The sequence below is a fragment of the Lissotriton helveticus genome, chromosome 3_1 (assembly GCF_964261635.1).
Source record: "Lissotriton helveticus chromosome 3_1, aLisHel1.1, whole genome shotgun sequence".
Taxonomy (NCBI): Eukaryota; Metazoa; Chordata; class Amphibia; order Caudata; family Salamandridae; genus Lissotriton; species Lissotriton helveticus.
This window is the reverse complement of record NC_136061.1, coordinates 1,057,461,317-1,057,480,126: the sequence shown is the minus strand read 5'-3', so window position 1 is coordinate 1,057,480,126 and position 18,810 is coordinate 1,057,461,317.

The window sequence follows — 18,810 nt, the reverse complement described above, 5'->3', positions numbered from 1 at the left end:
TAACAAAACGTCCCTACGTGCCTGTTGACGAAGCGTATGTACAACGTAAACGCTATATTACAACATGAATTGCATTTCGTGCATTATTGAAGAGAGCAGCCCTGAGGCATGCATAGATGAACTGCATCTGTGCTTGAAAGCCTGCACTCCCTATCCCTAAAGGGTTAGGAGGAAAACATATTGCCATATGAAAGTGTCATTCGACACTATTGACCATTGCCCCCACCTCTTCACCCAACAGCAATCACATTGGCTTCAACTAGGCACTGCTGCAAGTGGTTCACCTTATGCAATGCTCATGACCTCATCGTGGAGTGACAGGTGCAATAACAAATGTCATAAATATTCTTACGGACGAGATTACCTCATACTATCGATAACACTAGGAGAGAGATGTCTATTAATGGTCTTACGTACTCATTTAGGAATGTGTTGTTATTTAATGGCATTGTGCTTTTGGGTGTTGTTACTTTTTGGTAAAAATTGTGGGGTCATAAACATTGAATTTGCTGTGTGAGTTATGGTTTGCTTGACTGTTGTGCAAGGTATTAATTAGGGTCATAACGGTAGCTGGCACATTTCAGTGGATTTTGATTTTAACTAGTAACCATAACTACAGTTTAACTGTGCTTCTTTAACTATACATTACGTGTTATAACCGAAGCTAACTTCACTTTGACCTTTGTTTGTTTCAGAGTTTTTATCACTTAACAGTCCGTGCACTCAACCCACTAGGGCTGGCCACCCCTGCTGTGCATGCATTGTTGGTCAAAGGGCGAGGTGGGTGACCAGGTTCTTCACCCCACCAGTCAGGGGTACCCATCCCCAGCTTTGATTAAACTCTGCATTCAAATCACAGCAAGGGTCAACCCCCAATGCAGATAGCCTTTGCTTGTGCGCAGTGTGGGCTAGTTGCAGTTCTATCGTCAAGCACTCGCCTCACCATTGGCAGCAAGCAGTGCAGGGCCTAAGAATAAAGAGAAAAGCACTTTGACTAACGTTTATTGGGGGTATTAATGTTTTGGGTTTATTATTGGTAGGGATATTTTTATGCAGCTTTTATGTTTCTACATTTGTGGCAAACAGCCAGTTTTAAAAGTTTTGCTTCTTTTTTGTTCACTGACGAAACTTTTTGAAAAGTTCTTCCATCTCTTCTTCACCAATTATTTTGCTTTGTTCACCACATCTTATGTGGACCTTGCCCTTCATACATTATAGCGTGAAAAGTCTGCCAAGCATATTGGTGTCATCTAGGGGCATATTATCAAGGGATTTATCTCTGCTTTTTTGGCTTTAAAAGCCAAGAAAGGGGAGATAAAATGATCTCCCTATTAACTAGCTGTCGCTAACACCAGTTAGCGACAGCTAGTAGGAGATAGCGACCATCTTGGGCCCCGCTTTGCATATCAGAGAAATTTATCACTAATGACATGCAAAGTGGGCGTGCCAAGATGTTAGCGACTGGAAACAGTCGCTAACATCGCTAAACTTTTGGAGACATTCGCGCTAAGCGCGAATATCTCCAAAAGCTAACACCTGCCCTGAGCAGTTCTTAGCCATGTTATCCAATGGGAGGTAGATAACATGGCTAAGAGCATTTGCTCGGTAATGCATGAATATCGCGGACTTTTCAGAGATATTCATGCATTTCGGCCGATTTTTATCGCTTAGGAGATAAACCTTGATAATATCAAGGCTCCTAAGCGATAAAAATCGTCGCTACACGGCGATAAAATTATTGCCGCTAAGCCAACCTAACGATAATTATCGCCAGTTGTTGGTAATATGCCCCCTAGTTCTTTACGTTGCCCCACTGCTGGAATGCTTGGCACAGGTTCACCCTCCACTGTCTCTTCATGCAGTCTCCCTCTCTGCCACCTTGAGTACTACCTCTTGTTTGTACTAGAGGTGTCCCTTCACAATCGATATGTCACAGAAGTCCCCCTGTCAAGAGCTTTAGAAAAACACATTCAGTTGACCCCGTGTCTATTCTGCTGCGTCTTTCAAACTAGATGGGTGAGTAACTCCCACAGGATTGATTTCTTGTCTTCCTCTGCAGCTCTGCGCTCTCTGCAAGGCATTGATATTGAAGTAATGCAATGCAGAGTAGCAAGTGTAGTTGGTGCATTGTGCTGTCACACTTTAGGCAGCCTTGCACCAACACAGACATTTGCGCCATAGAACAGGGGTGTCTGCCCTGTCTGAAGCATAGTGTTTGTCTGTAGGGGGTTCCTTCCTGTACATAAACTATGCTCTAAAACTTTGTGTGTGAGCTGTACAATGCTACAGACACCCAAAATGAGAAAAAAAGTAGAAATGAAAAAAATTCTACTTCATTCACCTGCCTCAAGGAGGCATAGGATTTTGGTACAAATCCCTGTGTAAAATTCCTTGTAGGTAGGGAGTGAGCAATTGTATCAGAACACTACTTACCCATGAGGGTCTCAAGGTGCTGGGGGGGGAGTGCTGCTACTGCTCGAACAGCCAGGTCTTGAGGAGTCTCCTGAAGGCCAGCAGGTCCTGGGTCTGTCGTAGGTGGATGGGGAGGGTTTTCCAGGTTTTAGCGACAAGGTGGCAGAATGATCTGCCGCCGGCAGTCCCTTGTCGGATGTGGTTGAGGGCGAAGTCAGCGGAGCAAAGCTGGCGGTTTGGGGTGTACAAGAGGATTCGTTCGTTGAGCTACGCTGGTCCGGTGTTGTGGAGTGCTTTGTGAGCGTGGGGAAGGTGATCCTCTTGTTGGCTGAGAGCCAGTGCAGGTTTTTCAGGTGGGCTGTGATGTGGCTGTGGCGGGGTATGTCGAGGATGAGGCGCGCCGAGATGTTCTGTATGCGTTGGATTTGTTTCTGGAGTTTGGCTGAGGTACCTGCGTAGAGAGTATTGCTGTAGTCCAGTCTGCTGCTGACGAGGGCCTGGGTGACCGTCCTTCTGGTTCCGGTCGGGATCCATCTGTAGATCTTGCCGAGCATGCGGAGGGTGTTGAAGCAGGAGGAGGAGACAGCATTTACTTGCTGGGTCATTCACAGCGTTGAGTCCAGGATGACCCCCAGGTTGCGTTCGTGGTCAGTGCGCATCAGTGCAGCTACCAGTGCGGCCGGCCACCATGAGTCATCCCAGGCAGAGGGCGTGGAACTGATGATGAGGACCTCTGTCATGTCCGAGTTCAATTTCAGGCGGCTGTTCATCATCCATTCGGCGATGCTCTTCAGTCCTTCATGGAGGTTGGATTTGGCGGCGGTGGGGGCCTTGGTGAGGATCAGCTGAGAGTCGACGGCGTATGAGACGATGTTGGTGAGCGGTGCCATGTGGATGTTGAAGAGTGTCAGTCTGAGGGACGATCCTTGGGGTACTCCGCAGATAATCTTGGTGTCTTTAGAGCATAATGGGGGGAGGCAGACACTCTGAGTTCTGCTTGAGAGGAAGGAGGTGGTCCAGTCCAGGGCTTTGTTGCGGATCTCTGTGTTGTGGAGGCATGTGCGGAGGGTGTGGTGGGAGACGCAGACGGTGTCAAAGGCGGCCGAAAGGTCCAGGAGGATGAGGGCCGCAGTTTATCCTTTGTCCAGCATGGCCCTAAAGCCATGGTGGCGGCGATGAGGGCTGTTTTGGTGCTGTGGGTGCTGCGGATTCCAGATTGGGATGGGTCCAGGATGATGTTCTCTTCGAAGAAGGAGGTCAGTTGCCTGTTGACAATCTTCTCAATGGAAGTTCTTGAGATTCTTGGAGTCTGCTTTGGATTTCTTGAGTAAGGCAATGATCTCGGGGTACTTCCAGCTCTCCGGGAAGGTGGCGGTCTCGAAGGAACTGTTGATGATCTTGCGGAGATGGAGTGCGATGGTGGAGTTTTTTTTGTTAAAGATGTGGTGCGGGCAGGGGTCAGACGGTGAGCTGGAGTGGATGATGTTTATGATTTTGATGATGTCTTCGTCAATGACATGGGTCCAGAAGAGCAGGGGGTTGACGTGGCTGGGGTGGTGAGTCTGTTTCTCTCAGGGGGGCCTGGTTGCTGTAGCTGTTGTGGATGTCTGGGATCTTGCTGTGGAAGAAGGTGGCTAGAGAGTTGCAGAGGTCTTGTGATGGCGGGATGTTGTTAGAGTTGGAGCTGGGGTTGGAGAGTTCCTTCACGATGTTGAAGAGCTCTTTGCTGTTGTGTGCTTTGTTATCAATGCGCTCTTTGAAGGAGGTCCTTTTGGCGGTTCGGATGAGTTGGTGGTGTCTGCGAATGGCGCTCTTGTAGGCTGTGTTGCTGTCCGGTGACTGTTCATGGTGCCACTTCTTCTCAAGCCTACGGCAGGCCTACTTGGATGCCTGGAGGTTGGCGTGAACCAGATGGCTTTTCTGTCGGTGGATCTGTTCGAGGGGTTCTTGACCGGGGCAAGAGTGTTGGTGAAGTCGTCGATCCATTGCCTGAGGTTACGGGCATCAATGTCAGTGTCGGTAGTGTCTTTTGGAGGGTTTCGATGAGGGTGGTTACTAGGTACGCCCTTGACTTAAAGTAATGCAAGACAGCACACTGCCCAACCTTGTGTTACTTTGGGTTGGATTGTAAATCCCACCTGAAAATTTGCTACAGGTTTGCATTGGAAAAGTAATGCAAACCCAATTAAATGTGTTTTGTAAATCTGGGCCCAGATGTCTTCTTCCTCCTCCTGTGGAAAAGAAGAGGATCATCCAAAAAGGGTGGTATGATGGAACCCCGCAGGCATATTTCTTTTTTTTGTAATAAAAATAAAAAATAAAAAGATTATTGTTGTGTGCGCAGCTGGTTCTGTGGCACAAGATTCAAATGTCTTATTAAATTTAACTAAGGGTGTAATTTTCCAGCAATATAATTTGTTGTAATCTTGGAAATTTGGCGCTGTAAAAATGATGTGCAATAGTCAAGATTACGCTATTACTGAGATATCCGTTAGGGAAGAAACTGTTGCAGGAGCACTAGAACAATGCAGTAAACATGTGGCAATAACACAATCAACCCAAATGCAAATGGCATTTCTTATTGTCATGGAGAACAATGCTACTGTACAAGCAGTATCAGCTAGGCCTAGGTGTAACTCGCAGAGTTTTGCTACGCAGAATTCCATGCAATTCACCAAACGAGTGGAAGAATGCTCGTCTGCCCATTTGCGTTGCTGTTTGAGGCCAGCAGCGTGTTTCACACTGACATTCATTTCAAACAGCACCAACCAGTCTGCATGTGCTTGGGCATTTTGTTTTTGTCTGCTTTTTTTCCTCTTTCCTTGCTGGCTGTATTCCATCCCAATATGACAATATGACCCACAGCTGCTCTTTCCTAACCTGCATCTGAACTATTTTGTACTTATTTTATTACTCTCTAATTTTCCTTGAGTTTATTTTTCTGCTTGTTTTATGTTTTGGCAACTGTTTTGTTCTTTGTTTTTCTTTAATTCTTATTTCTCTTGCCTGGTATATCCTCCTCTGCCTGTCCTCATCCTGTCTCTACTTCCCCCCAACTCAATCCCACTTCTTCCTCCACCAGTCCTGATGGCAGAAGTAGGCAGCAAGGGCGCCACCCGCACCGCATGATGGCATTTGCGAGTCAGAGGTGGCAGCACAAAGATGTGCAGTGCAAAGTCAAGTATGTATGTTGTATAAAGAATAATCGGCATCTACGCTGTTACAGGTGCAGCACCACCTCCCTCGCATGGTGGCAGCAGGCCCAGTAAGGGCTATGCCCTGTGAGAGAATCAGGTACTGTGGGGGTGAGTGTGGTGATGTGTGGTAATGTGTGCTCCACTAATCCGGGACCACTCACACCCAGTAGCAGCAGACGCACCGCAGAGCAGACATAATTGACTGGGAACAAGACCTACTCAACTTTCTGCCCATACAGGTTGCGGGGCATGATGGGTGAATATTATTATTGTTTTTTTAAAAGTCTAATATTCATTTTTTATAGTAGCATGATCACTGGTAAGGTAAATTAATGTAATTGAATTTATTATATATATATATATATATATATATATATATATATATATATATATATATATATATATTCACTGAAAAAACCATAGGTTATAGACCATATATAGTTAGGAATTAGCATTTACAAAACCTTGAAAATTCACTGAAAAAACCATAGGTTAGAGACCATATATAGTTAGGAATTAGCATTTAAAAAACCTTATTTTACTCACACAAAACCATTGAAATTCCATATATAGTTAGTTGCACTAACTATATATCGCGCACCCGCAATCCACTGCTGATGATGTCACATATTACATCATTCATGACATGGTCAGTGACATCACTGATGACATCACTGATGACATCTCAAATGACATCACTGATGAGATCACTGATGACATCTCATTTGACATCAATGACCACATCACTGATGATATCATTCATGTGACAATACAATGCATCTCCTCACATTTTAATATAACCTCTGTTTCACCCAGTGTTAAATACAGAGTATAATTTTTGAAACCATTGACACACCAATACTAGTTACTACATACGTACTCACTGATTCCTACGTCTACACACACATTCACTCATTCACCCATACAATCATTCATACATACAATCACTCATCTTTACAACACTATCATATGCACTCATACACCTATACAGACACTCACACTCTGCCACTCATCCATGGAGTTACTCACACACCTAGTCAGTCCTGTAAAGAATCAATCACACTTCCATTTTCTTGTCTATACAGTTAAACATAGAGCACCTTACATTTTCAAACATATACTAACACATACTTACTTTCTTATACAATCATTGATACAAGTACACATTGATCTGCACAGAGTCACACACCTCCCAGCCAGCCACACACACACTCAGTCTCCCATACAAATACTTGGACAATCAATCAATAACCCATATAGTTAATCATATAGCTACTGATCAACACATGCAGCAGTTTACAGAACAACAGACATAATGATGCACAAATTAAGACAGTTTAGTCACTAACCCATGCACTCAGTGAGACACATTTAATCACTCACTCATACATTCAGTCATGCACCTACTAAATCCTTCGTCCAGACACTTATACATCTACTCATTCTTCAATATGTAAGACATATTTTAACTTTACAGAAACATACAGTCACTGGATGTTGTCATCAGTGATGTCATCAGTGATGTCATTTGAGATGTCATCAGTGATGTCATCAGTGATGTCACTGACCATGTCATGAATGATGTAATATGTGACATCATCAGCAGTGGATTGCGGGTGCGCGATATATAGTTAGTGCAACTAACTATATATGGAATTTCAATGGTTTTGTGTGAGTAAAATAAGGTTTTTTAAATGCTAATTCCTAACTATATATGGTCTCTAACCTATGGTTTTTTCAGTGAATTTTCAAGGTTTTGTAAATGCTAATTCCTAACTATATATGGTCTATAACCTATGGTTTTTTCAGTGAATTTCATTGGTTTTTTAAAAGCTAATATCTATAGCTGTAAAATATATTCTTTATTACGTGACGTATCACGTAGCCACGTGAGACGCCTCATGACGCGTCGCGACGTATCGGCTCTGCAGCGCAAACCAAACCCGTAACGTAAGCGCGCCGGAGCACGCTTAGATAAATATATTTTTTTAACTTTAGTTTGTCAAAATCCACACGTGCACATATCTTGAAGCCTTGCAAAGGCACATCAAACAAACAGTCCCTACAATTTTGCCAAGTTTGCTGGAATTTTTTTTTTATTGTTTCTCTTTGTTACGCTTACAGGGACGCTACCCGGTACGCGAACCGGACGCTCCAAAAACACAAGATGGCGGACTCCCGTTACGCTGCCGGTTAGCTGCCCGGTTCGCGTACCAGGACGCGCCTCTACGGAGAAAAATCGCAAAAATTGAATTTTTTTTTTTTGGGCCCGCGGGGCACTTTAATATACCCCTCATCAATCCTAGAGGGTCAGGAGGGGTCTACCTTGCCCCCTTTCCTTCACTTCCCCCTTCGTTTTTCACCACATCTTGTCTCTCGAACCTACTGAGAGACAAGATGGCGGCCGCTCCGGACTGTTTATAATGTTGACAGCCAATCAGCTTCTCCTCTGACTCCCATTACGCTGCCGGTTAGCTGCCCGGTTAGCTGCCCGGTGAGCTGCCCGGTTCGCATACCGGGACGCGCCTCTACTGCGAAAAAATTTTTTTTTTTGCCCCGCGGGACTTTAATATCCCCCTCATCAATCCTAGGGGGTCTGGAGGGGTCTACCTTGCCCCCTTTCCTTCATTTCCCCCTTCGTTTTTCACCACATCTTGTCTCTCGATCCTACCGAGAGACAAGATGGCGGCCGCACCGGACTGTTTAGAATGTTGACAGACACCGGAGAGCCAATCAGCTTCGCTTCGCGAAGTTCCGTTACGCGTCAGGTACGCGAACCGGAGCGCTGCCCGGTCCGCTGTTACAGATATATATCTTTTTTTAAACGTTAATTTCTCAAAATCCACTGAAGCACATATATTGAGACCTACAAAAGGCACATCGGGCTACCAGTCCCTACAATTTTGCCAAGTTTCGTGCAAATCCATTCAGCCGTTCGGGCTAAAAGTGAGGCCAACCGCCCTATGGAAAACTCAATGTTAAAAACACGTTTTGGGACCCCCCTTTTTTCTCGGCCCCCCCTGGACGAACCCCCCCCCAAATTTTGAGGGGCTGCTCAGAAACAAAATGTTCCATTTTCCAGAAAATTTCAGCCAATTCCGTCCACAAACGCCAAAGTTATTAGACATAGAATTTTCAAAAATCCCATAGGGAAAAAATCCTAACTATATATACCTACTGGCGACCGCCAGTAGGTAATATATATATATATATATATATATATATATTACCTACTGGCGATAGCCAGTAGGTATATATAGTTAGGATTTTTTTCCTATGGGATTTTTGAAAATTCTATGTCGAATAACTTTGGCGTTTGAGGACAGAATTGGCTGAAATTTTCAGGAAAATGGAACATTTTGTTTCTGAGCAGCCCCTGAAAATTTGGGGGGGTTTCGTCAAGGGGGGGCCGAGAAAAAAGGGGGGTCCCAAAACATGTTTTTCCCATGCAATTTTCCATAGGGCGGTCGGCCTCACTTTTAGCCTGAACGGCTGAATGGATTTACACCAAACTTGGCAAAATTGTAGGGACTGGTAGCCCGATGTGCCTTTGCTATGTCTCAAGATATAGGCTCCAGTGGTTTTTACGAAAATTAACTTTGAAAAATATATATTGGGCTACATTGGGCTATATATATGTTGGAGCCCAAATGTAGCCCAATGTAGCCCAAAGATGGCCACCAGAGACAAAAAAAACAAATGTAGCCCAAATATCAGCCAGATGTAGCCCAACTATAGCCCAATGACAGAATGTCCCAGAGTGTTCTAAAGAACAACTAGAGTGCTAACAGTCCTACTTATTACAAAGGTATGGCACACCTGAAGCCATCTTGATTGGAATAAAGTGGTAACTCTTAAAACATTTAATTTAAAAAGGAACAAAATGAGGGGGTTCATTTTGCCATAGAAAGTATGATTAGCGAATATATGACGAAATCCCGCATACCATCAGTCCGCAAAAAAAATCCTGCATGTACTATTAGGCCGCAAATTAAAATAACGAAAACTTTTAGAACGAATATGCCTTTAGCATACACTAAACAACTAAACTACCCTAAACCCTAAAACAATACCCCCAGCATGACCCTACAGTACACAAACAGTACAACACTACCCTAAACCCTAAAACACTACCCCCAGCATGACCCTACACTACACAAACACTACAACACTACCCTAAACCCTAAAACACTACCCCCAGCATGACCCTACACTACGCAAACACTACAACACTACCCAAAACCCTAAAACACTACACCCCAGCATGACCCTACACTACGCAAACACTACAACACTACCCTAAACCCTAAAACACTACCCCCAGCATGACCCTACACTACACAAACACTACAACACAACCCTAAACCCTAAAACACTACCCCCAGCATGACCCTACACTACGCAAACACTACAACACAACCCTAAACCCTAAAACACTACCCCCAGCATGACCCTACACTACGCAAACACTACAACACTACCCTAAACCCTAAAACACTACCCCCAGCATGACCCTACACTACGCAAACACTACAACACTACCCAAAACCCTAAAACACTACACCCCAGCATGACCTTACACTACGCAAACACTACAACACTACCCTAAACCCTAAAACACTACCCCCAGCATGACCCTACACTACGCAAACACTACAACACTACCCAAAACCCTAAAACACTACACCCCAGCATGACCCTACACTACGCAAACACTACAACACTACCCAAAACCCTAAAACACTACCCCCAGCATGACCCTACACTACGCAAACACTACAACACTACCCTAAACCCTAAAATACTACACCCCAGCAAGACCCTACACTACGCAAACACTACAACAGTACCCAAAACCCTAAAATACTACCCCCAGCATGACCCTACACTACGCAAACACTACAACACTATCCTAAACCCTAAAACACTACGCCCAGCATGACCCTACACTACGCAAACACTACAACACTACCCTAAACCCTAAAACACTAGCCCCAGCATGACCCTACACTACGCAAACACTACAACACAACCCTAAACCCTAAAACACTACCCCCAGCATGACCCTACACTACGCAAACACTACAACACTACCCTAAACCCTAAAACACTACCCCCAGCATGACCCTACACTACGCAAACACTACAACACAACCCTAAACCCTAAAACACTACCCCCAGCATGACCCTACACTAAACAACCACCACAACTCTACACTACACTAACACAACACTACACTACACAACACTACACTACACTACACAATCACTAACCCACGAAAAAATTTACACAAACCCACTTACCTCTCTCGTCATCATGGTTTTCACAACGCAAATGCATTTACCATACATGCCTTTAAAACGTAATTCTTTGTAAAGGCATGCGTGATAAATGCACATGCGTTTTGAAAAAATGCGGGATAATGGTATGCGAGGTCAATGACCTTGCGGGATAATGGTATGCGGACTGAAAGTCTGCGGGATAAAAAATGCGGGAAAATGGCTGCAAACCATGATTAGCAGCAGACTTCCCTGGTGAGCACTAGCTTTACTACAGTGATCTAATGAGCAACTAGAGTGCTAACATTCAGAATTTATGGCAAATGTGTGACACATCTGAATGCCTTCTTGATAGAACCAAAGTAAACAAGCATTGAAAATGCAATAGATCTCGCCCTCGTTTAAGTTAAAGCCATTCTGTTTGTAATGAGGTGGCTTTTTAGCTTTGCTTTTATTAGTGTTTTTAAAACTTTCATGTAAATAACATGCATATGTATGCATATATGTATATGTATGCATGCATTTATATTTATATAGATATGCAGATTATATATGTTTATATATGTATATTACCTACTGGCAATAGCCAGTGGGTATATATAGTTAGGATTTTTTCTCTATGGGGTTTCTGAAAATTCTATGTCTAATAACTTTGGCGTTTGAAGACGGAATTGGCTGAAATTTTCAGGAAAATGGCACATTTTGTTTCTGAGCAGCCCCTGAAAATTTGGGGGGGTTTCGCCAAGGGGGGGCCGAGAAAAAAGGGGGGTCCCAAATCGCGTTTTTCCCATTCATTTTTCCATAGGGCGGTTGGACTCACTTTTAGCTCGAACAGCTGAATAGATTTACATGAAACTTGGCAAAATTGTAGATATGGTTTGCCCGACGTGCCTTTGCTATGTCTCAATATATGTGCTCCAGTGGATTTTGAGAAATTAACGTTTAAAAAAATATATATATCTGTGACAGCGCTCCGGTTAGCGCCCCGGTTCGCGTACCTGACGCGTAACGGAACTTCGCGAAGCGAAGCTGATTGGCTCTCCGGTGTCTGTCAACATTCTAAACAGTCCGGAGCGGCCGCCATTTTGTCTCTCGGTACGATCGAGAGACAAGATGTGGTGAAAAACGAAGGGGGAAATGAAGGAAAGGGGGCAAGGTAGACCACTCCTGACCCCCTAGGATTGATGAGGGGGATATTAAAGTGCCCCGCGGGGCAAAAAAAAAAAATTTTTTTTTTTTGCGATTTTACGCCGTAGAGGCGCGTCCCGGTACGTGAACCGGGCAGCTCACCGGGCAGCTCACCGGGCAGCTAACCGGGCAGCTAACCGGCAGCGTAGCTGTCAACATTGTAAACAGTCCGGAGTGGCCGCCATCTTGTCTCTCGGTAGGTTCGAGAGACAAGATGTGGTGAAAAAAGAAGGGGGAAATGAAGGAAAGGGGGCAAGGTAAACCCCTCCTGACCCCCTAGGATTGATGAGGGGGATATTAAAGTCCCCCGCGATTTTTCGCGGTAGAGGCGCTTCCCGGTACGCGAACCGGGCAGCTAACCGGCAGCGTAACGGGAGTCCGCCATCTTGTGTTTTTGGAGCGTCCGGTTCGCGTACCGGGTAGCGTCCCCGTAAGCGTAACAAGGGGAAAACCAAGAGAAACAGTAAAAAAAAAAGTAAGGGAATAGATTTCCAGCAAACTTGGCAAAATTGTAGGGACTGTTTGTTTGATGTGCCTTTGCAAGGCCTCAAGATATGTGCACGTGTCGATTTTGTCTAATTAAGGTTAAAAAAAATATATATATCTGTAAGCGTGCTCCGGCACGCTTACGTTACGGGTTTTGTTTGCGCTGCAGAGCCGATACGTCACGGTTATGCGACGCGTCATGAGGCGTCTCACGTGGCTACGTGATACGTCACGTAATAAAGAATATATTTTACAGCTATAGATATTAGCTTTTAAAAAACCAATGAAATTCACTGAAAAAACCATAGGTTATAGACCATATATAGTTAGGAATTTGCATTTACAAAACCTTGAAAATTCACTGAAAAAACCATAGGTTAGAGACCATATATAGTTAGCTGGACATTTTATTGACATAAAACCAATGAAATTCCATATATAGTTAGTTGCACTAACTATATATCGCGCACCCGCAATCCACTGCTGATGATGTCACATATTACATCATTCATGACATGGTCAGTGACATCACTGATGACATCACTGATGACATCTCAAATGACATCACTGATTACATCACTGATGACATCTCAAATGACATCACTGATGACATCATGACACACCAATACCAGTTACTACATACGCACTCACTGATTCCTACGTCTACACACACATTCACTCATTCACCCATACAATCACTCATACATACAGTCACTCATTATTACAACACTATCATATGCACTCATACACCTATGCAGACACTCACACACTGCCACTCATCCATGGAGTTACTCCCACACCTAGTCAGTGCTGTAAAGAATCAATCACACTTCCATTTCCTCATCTATACAGTTAAACACAGAACACCATACTTCAGTGACATCACTGATGACATCACTGATGACATCTCAAATGACATCACTGATGACATCTCAAATGACATCACTGATGACATCATGACACACCAATACCAGTTACTACATACGCACTCACTGATTCCTACGTCTACACACACATTCACCCATACAATCACTCATACATACAGTTACTCATTATTACAACACTATCATATGCACTCATACACCTAGTCAGTCCTGTGAAGAATCAATCACACTTCGATTTCCTCATCTATACAGTTAAACACAGAACACCATACTTTTCACATATATACTAACACATACTTACTCTCTTATACAATCACTGATACAAGTACACATTGATATGCACAGAGTCACACACCTCCCAGCCAGCCACACACACACTCAGTCTTCCATACATCCACTCATTCTTCAATATGTAAAACATATTTAAACTTTACAAAAACACACAGACACTAGATGATGCCATCAGTGATGTCATTTGAGATGTCATCAGTGATGTCATCAGTGATGTCATCAGTGATGTCATTTGAGATGTCATCAGTGATGTCATCAGTGATGTCACTGACCATGTCATGAATGATGTAATATGTGACATCATCAGCAGTGGATTGCGGGTGCGCGATATATAGTTAGTGCAACTAACTATATATGGAATTTCATTGGTTTTATGTCAATAAAATGTCCAGCTAACTATATATGGTCTCTAACCTATGGTTTTTTCAGTGAATATATATATATATATATATATATATATATATATATATATATATATATATATATATATTCACTGAAAAAACCATAGGTTAGAGACCATATATAGTTAGGAATTAGCATTTAAAAAACCTTATTTTACTCACACAAAACCATTGAAATTCCATATATAGTTAGTTGCACTAACTATATATCGCGCACCCGCAATCCACTGCTGATGATGTCACATATTACATCATTCATGACATGGTCAGTGACATCACTGATGACATCACTGATGACATCTCAAATGACATCACTGATGACATCACTGATGACATCATCCAGTGACTGTGTGTTTCTGTAAAGTTTAAATATGTTTTACATATTGAAGAATGAGTAGATGTATAAGTGTCTGGACGAAGGATTTAGTAGGTGCAAGACTGAATGTATGAGTCAGTGATTAAATGTGTCTCACTGAGTGCATGGGTTAGTGACTAAACTGTCTTAATTTGTGCATCATTATGTCTGTTGTTCTGTAAACTGCTGCATGTGTTGATCAGTAGCTATATGATTAACTATATGGGTTATTGATTGATTATCCAAGTATTTGTATGGGAGACTGAGTGTGTGTGTGGCTGGCTGGGAGGTGTGTGACTCTGTGCAGATCAATGTGTACTTGTATCAATGATTGTATAAGAAAGTAAGTATGTGTTAGTATATGTTTGAAAATGTAAGGTGCTCTATGTTTAACTGTATAGACAAGAAAATGGAAGTGTGATTGATTCTTTACAGGACTGACTAGGTGTGTGAGTAACTCCATGGATGAGTGGCAGAGTGTGAGTGTCTGTATAGGTGTATGACTGCATATGATAGTGTTGTAAAGATGAGTGATTGTATGTATGAATGATTGTATGGGTGAATGAGTGAATGTGTGTGTAGACATAGGAATCAGTGAGTGCGTATGTAGTAACTAGTATTGGTGTGTCAATGGTTTCAAAAATTATACTCTGTATTTAACACTGGGTGAAACAGAGGTTATATTAAAATGTGAGGAGATGCATTGTATTGTCACATGAATGATATCATCAGTGATGTGGTCATTGATGTCAAATGAGATGTCATCAGTGATGTCATCAGTGATGTCATTTGAGATGTCATCAGTGATGTCACTGACCATGTCATGAATGATGTAATATGTGACATCATCAGCAGTGGATTGCGGGTGCGCGATATATAGTTAGTGCAACTAACTATATATGGAATTTCAATGGTTTTGTGTGAGTAAAATAAGGTTTTTTAAATGCTAATTCCTAACTATATATGGTCTATAACCTATGGTTTTTTCAGTGAATTTTCAAGGTTTTGTAAATGCTAATTCCTAACTATATATGGTCTATAACCTATGGTTTTTTCAGTGAATTTCAATGGTTTTTTAATAGCAAATATCATAAGCTGTCGAATGTCAAGTACGTGGTAAGTGAAAACATTTTCGTGTTTATGCACACTGATCTGCTTTGAATGGTGCCCCCCCCCCTCATTTCTATTAGGAGTACTCTCTCTTTGCAGATAGTGAAAGGTAGTTAACGCAGGCCTTTGCCCCCGTTGTAATCCGTCGTGCCTGCTTCTCTCTCCATTTGATTGATTGTTATCCAAGTATTTACTGTTTTAGAATTAGTTCTCTTTGGTTCATTCTCTATTTACAAACAAACACAGAGTTGCAATACTCTGTTTAGTCTTTGCAGATAACGAAAAATCGTGTAAAAAAAAGAAAAGGAATCGAGTAAAATCAGTAGGCCACTAATGGGATCTCTTTTTGACCTCGCTAAAATAGAAACATTAGGAACAACCCCTCATGACAAATACAAAACTAGTGAGATGAACTGAACTCCACACAATGATGGCTGCAAAACAGCTCGGCTCCGCCACCCACCCCGCCCAAAATAACGATAAAGAGCGGCTGCCATGATTGGTTGCGGAATGGCCACAACGGAGCTACGAAATGGTGGTGCTCTCATGCTAACCCCAGCTTCAGTCTGAAACATCCAGAAACACTGTAGACTACCAATTCGATCAGTTCCGGTAGCGCCCCAATGTAACCCGGTAGACAAGAACTAGCCCTCCCCTCTTTGACTGATGGTTCTTGTTCCCTGTCCCTTCTGTTGTCATTTAACAGAACTATTTAGCCTGCTGAAAGGGGTTGTGTTTCGACCGCTGGTTGGTGGAGACATTTTGACTATATTCTGGACCTGCGTTGTCGCGTAATGCGTCATATGACGCGCCGCGTTAGCGCATCCGGAATTCATCCGGGGCGCGCAGCGCGTAACGTAAGCATAACAAGTCATGTGACTTGTTAATAAAACTTTTCATTGGTTCATTTTACTTTTCTTATTCTAATGATGAAAGCCTTGGTCATATCACCTAAAAATTACGCTTTTAATTACTTCCGAACATTATTTTTTCTTAAATATATGTTATAATGTTCCAGGCTAATGTACTTTCCCGGAAATTTTACAACTGTCCTGCAAGTAAAATATATTCTTTTTTCGAGAAAAAGAGCGTTTCTTCGTCCCATGACGGAGCCGTTGAGCAAAAGAGGGTCGACCTGCTGTCTTAGTCGCCGATACGCCTGAATATGAGATTCTTATCGATCACTTTATGTTGCAGGAATAGAAAACACAACAGCCCTTGACCATTTATCTTTACTGCGTTCCTTCGTATTATACCTTTTACCCTTCATGTAATTGGTCTGCTTTATTTCACTTGCCTTTTAATGATTCTAAAACAGTGACTATTATTAAAAACTTTACCAATGTATATACTACTACCATGTTTTCTTTTAAAAACCTTTATTGTGAAAATTTCATTATACAAATACGAGCCTATAACCACGTGGGCCTGCCACGGAGCAAACTGTAATCGTATATGATGAATAGACATTTACACTGTAGAGGAACGTAACGGGCGGGCCATTAGGTTGCAAGAACTAAGGTGTCTAACAGTTACGGAATCGGTGGACGTACATTTTATAATTAAAATACGACAGGGCCAGTTACAATAAAATTATCTAGATATACATTTGCGGGCAAGTACCATGGGTGACGTTAATTCGAATTTTCAACAGTACAGTAATCAATAACACATCAGAACTTAATATCAATAGGGATGTCGAAATATTCAATCAATTCTCGTCCCCGCCCGCCATGTGCTTCAAACCTGCATACGTATCTCGTGATTTCAAGGTTCTGCAACCAGTACACAACAAGGAGTTACGAGTCCCATTTATTCCGGCGCCATTTTGGGCGAGGACTGGCAGGTCCAGGATATAGTCAAAATGTCTCTACCAACCATCGACTATGATGATGTTCATATGCTGTATTTATTAGAGTAACACTCATCTGTCCACATGAAATTAATTTACCACAATCTAAACATGTCATTTTAATCTTTCCAAAGTTCTTCTAAATATTTGGGACCATTTCCCTTGCCTCTGAAGCTCTCAGTGCCACTTCTTTGATGAATGTACTAGCAGGTCAGGGGTTCTCCTCCAAATCTCTCTTTTATGCAGCACTATAATTAATTGGTGCCACCTCTCCATATGACGATGCATGGTATAGTTACCACAACTATATTTTTTTCCGGTTCCTCTGGAGAGTTCATCGTGGCAGATGAAGCGTGTAACGTACCGGGCATTTACCTTTTTTTGCATGTACAGGAAAGGAAAAAAAAATCGAGCGTCCGAGTTCTAAGGTGTCCCAGGGCCATTTTAGTGGACCAGGCCCAAATCCAATGAACAGGCCGCCATTTTGAGAGTCCTCTTGCAGCCGCCTGTCGCTATAACATCAAGAGCAGCCGAAACTCAGCTGAATGGCAACTGAAACGGTAAATGGGCGCCCCACTACATTTCAGCATTGTAGGATGACCACACCAGTACAGCAACTTGCTAGACATCACCTCGGTGCCATCCGGATCTCGGCGCCCCACTGCAGATGAAGTGCCTCTCAACTATGAAACCACCACGGTGACATCCGGATCTTGGCGCGTTGTGCTGCCTTCGGCCTATTCGCACATCGGTCCGCTACTGACGCCATCTCACAGGCTAATGGGGTGACCCACGCCGAGTTTCAGCATTGTAGGATGACCACACCAACTTGCTAGACATCACCTCGGTGCCATCCGAATCTTGGCATCTCAACGCCTAGTGGTATCTTCCATACAGAAAATATTGTTACGCTGCCTTTGGCCCCATTCGCACATCAGTCCGCAACTTAGACATCACCTCGGTGCCATCCGGATCTTGGCATCTCAGCGCCTTGTGGTGTCAGTCAGAAAATATTGTTGCGCTGCCTTTGGCCCCATTCGCACATCAGTCCGCTACTGACACCATCTCACAGGCCAATAGGGCGCCCCACGCCGACTTTTACCATTGTACGATGGCCACACCAGTGGCACAACTTGCTAGACATCACCTCGGTGCCATCCGAATCTTGGCATCTCAACGCCTAGTGGTATCTTCCATACAGAAAATCTTGTTACGCTACCTTTGGCCCCATTCGCACATCGGTCCGCAACTTAGACATCACCTCGGTGCCATCCGGATCTTGGCATCTCAGCGCCTTGTGGTGTCTTCTACTCCGAAAATATAGTAGAAAATATTGTTGCGCTGCCTTTGGCCC